We start from the raw sequence: 3,947 nt of genomic DNA on the forward strand, positions 1-3,947 counted from the left end.
ATATAAGATATATACTATTGTTAATATTGATGAAAGTCAATTCTTATCCACAATATTGGTGAACCTACAGTATTCCAAGATTACTTGAAGTTTGTTGTCTCATCTGAATTTTTCATTGGCCTTTGGGTTTCTTTCTGCTCTCAGTATATTGTGTTTTATTTTACAAACATTCCTACACATATAACTCCACGTTTGTTGGTTGCGATGCTCTGACGGGATCTTTTTTCAATTTGTCTCCTCTGCATGGTTAATGCACGACAGCCAAAATTGCCCGCCGATGAGATTCTCGGGTGTGTTGATTCAGGTGTTCATTGACAAGGTCTCAGGACGTTGCTTGGTTGCTTCAACTGATCATCCAGCATGCTCTTTCGCCAGTGTACTGTACTAGCTATATCAAAGGTGCTCAGTTAAATCTTGTGTGGTTTCTATGCCATTTGACTGTTGAAGTTAACTGCAGTCTACCTATGTCTTCAGTCAATTACTTGAAGGTGATTGTCATTTTAAGCCTATGGTTTCAGATACAATTTTGCGTTGTTGTTTCATTGCAACTACGCCCTGCATGATTCCAGCGGGGGTAAAATGACCTGCAGTGAATACTCACCTTACAGCTCTTTCTGCTTATAGCTGTGGTTAGATGAACCAAATGGCTCTGTGATAGCTGTGAATAATCAGGCTAAGTACAAGTGTGAAGTTATGGTGCATGGGCACCATGCTGCTCGTTTTTTTTTCAAAAATAAATCCAAAAACATAATTAGAAGTAAAAAAAAGTCGAAAAAATTCTGTGGAAATTTGTATGTGTTCAATACAGATCCATGAAATTTTGTTTTGAAAAAAAATATAATTTGTAAGTTGTACAAAAAAAATTGCTCACTTGAAAATACATATATGTCTTCCTTTTATACGCCACGTGTGGAAGTTAAATGTTATGAAAATTTGTACGTATGTATTATGTGTGTGTGTGTACAAAAAAATCAACATTTTTCACGTTGTAGAAAATGTTTTTCTTGGTGCCGGGCACCATTTGCAATTTCCAGGCTAAATACGCACTACACGTTTGCTGCCTTGTTTTTTCTTTGCAAGCAAACTGGGCTGTGTTTTTGGGCTTCGTACACTATGTTTGCTGTGTTGAAAGAAATAGCAACCACTGGATCCACCGGATGGAGAATGGAGGGCATCCGGTGGTGGCTAAGGGCCTGTTTGGTTCCAAATAAGTCACCAACTTATAAGTCAAAAAGTAGAAAAGGTGACTTATTTTGCCAAACAGATCCGACTTATAAGTCACCTTAACTTATAAGTCATAAGTTGCTCAACCCCAACTTAAAACTTATAAGTCACCCTCTTTTATGTGGGTCTTACCACCCGTGACTTAGTGAAGTGCATGGTGGCTACGGGCATCCACGGTGTGTGCCCAAATGGTAGTGCCAAATGCTAAAATAGCTTTTGGCATTGGTTCTCACATCGTGGAGGTATTGCCAAATGAAAGAAAAGAACGTCAAATCAAAGAAAAGATGGAACCGGAGATGCTAGGGGCGCCCATGCCAAATCCAAAGTGACAATAAACAAACATTTTTGCATGCTACCTCCACTTCATGGCTGAAAAGGCACACGATTCATGTGCATGCCGGAGAGAAAGAACCGGATGCATACATTATAAAGAGAGAGAGATGTCTTTTTTTTTACTCTGCAGTGAGTCTCATCTTAAAAGTAAATTTGGAACCAATGGCATATGCGGTTGTGTGTCAGATTTGGCTATGGCATACATTGTGCATGCTTAGCCTCTGACTTAGTGAACTGCACGCAAGAGAATCTCCTCTGGAGCAATTAGTTAAAGAGTACCCTTTGAGTGAGCTTCTCAAGGGTCGCTGAAGAAGAGTGTGAGGAGTGCTCCTGTGCTGCCACATGTCGCGGTTGGGTTTCATCTTTGTTTTAAAGAAATATAAAAATGAATTATGAATATAAAGTAAAATGATTCAACTTATAGACTGTATTGTTACTCTTGCTACCATCAGGATAGATATGTCCTCTTCCTCGGTTTCCCCCTACATATATGGGATATTTTAAGAAATGAGCATCTTTCTTCGTAGCAGGATCAGGGGAAAGAATGGGAAAGAAGTCGAAGACGCGGAATGATAGTGAATAGAGAGAAAGATTCTTCTGATTTTCTTGTTTCTATCTACTAGACGCTGTAGAGAATTGAGAATTTTCTTTTCCCATTCCCTCTCTATTGCATGGGTGGAAGAACTAAAATAGAGGATTCTGAAAAAAAAGGACCATTGAAATCCAATTTTATGTGTGCATCCCGAGCAGTAAGCTACAGGTGATGGGAATGGAAGTGGTGGCTAAGTTATCCTCTAACTTAGTGAACTACATCGGAGAATCTCTTCCGGGAGCAACTAGTTAAAGGGTACTCTTTGGATGGCTTCCTAGGAGTCACTCATGGGAAGTGTGAGGAGCGCTCATATGCCGGCACGTGTTGCGGGTGGGTGCACTCCCTGCAGGAAGCGACAGGTTCACTGAAACGAAAGTTGCGGCTAAGTTACCCTCTGACTTTGTGTATTGCACATAGAGAATCTCCTCTGGGGGCAGCTAGTTAAAAGGTACGCACCGGATGGGCTTCCTAGGGGATACTAATGGGGACTTGGGGAGGGCTCCTACATTGTCGCATGTCGTGCACTGGGCCCAACCCCATAGAAAACGATAGGTTCACGGGAATGGATGGCGTATGAATGGTTTTTTTCCAACTTCCTTGGGGTTTTCTCGGTTTCTCGATTTTTTTTCTGGTATCTATGACTCTTTTTCTTCAGTTTTTTTCATTTTTCATCTTGTATTGTATATAGGAAGCACAAAGTGTGCTCCCACGGGCAGCACAAGTGCGTTTTACGGGTAGCCCAAGGCGTGTTCCCGTAGTGGAGCACAACGACGAAAAAGGGTTACTCCCCGCTTTATATATAAAACAACCATCGCCACAACATTCGAGTAAGAAGATACAAATGCACTCCACCACCACACGCAATGCACGCACCCAAGATGAGATACGAAGGTGTCGCGCACCGAAACACCACCCCAACGACGACCAAGCAACCTAATGATAAACAAAGAAAAACTGCTTGGGCGATGGAAACCACACCAAGATAAGCAATCCATCGAGGAGCGGTGAGACGAATATGGCCGAAGCGAGGACTCCAAGATCATGCCTTCAGGAAGGATACAACCACATGTACCATCACCGTCTTATCCCCGAGGATCAACTTTTCACCCGGAGGACCACGAAAGGAGTGGGAGCACCACGACGGAACCTACAAGGAGGAGAACGACGTCCACGGACGCCGCCTCCGTCGACCAGTATAGGGACTGGGCAAGTGGTGTACCCCGGTACTCCTACCCCTCTGTCGCATATCCGCTCCGCCAACCACCCGCAGCCATGCTGCCCAAGCGACCATGGCTTCCCGCCTGCACCCGAGCCACAATGTCAGCCCACAACCAACGCGTCTCCCATTGCCAGAGCCGCCGCCCCGCACCCAGACCGCCCCGAGAACCACCAAAGTCCGTGACTTTGAGCAGATCCGCACCCGAACCGTCACCTGGACCAATGACCAATGACGGGGGCGGAGTGGCGCGCCCAAGGACCAATGGTCCAGTTTCTACTCAAACTCGATTTTATTTTAAAATATAAGGCGTTGAGGTGGGCCCCTACCACGCTCTCGGTACACACACGCGGTGACGTCAGGGCGCGAACCGACCCGACCTAACCCCAGAGCCCGAAGCGAACCCGACCGCACACGTGGTACCCCACCCCACCCCACCCCTCCCGTCTCGAAGCCTCCCGGATCGGCGGACCGACCGACGACCCAGCCGCAACCCAACCCCAACCCCGGTGCCGTCGTCCCCACGGGCCTCCCCGCCCCATTTGCCGTCGCCCCCAAGGCTCTCCTCCCCCTCAAATCCCC

This window comes from Triticum aestivum, chromosome 7B (genome assembly GCF_018294505.1).
Source record: "Triticum aestivum cultivar Chinese Spring chromosome 7B, IWGSC CS RefSeq v2.1, whole genome shotgun sequence".
In the NCBI taxonomy this organism is placed as follows: domain Eukaryota; kingdom Viridiplantae; phylum Streptophyta; class Magnoliopsida; order Poales; family Poaceae; genus Triticum; species Triticum aestivum.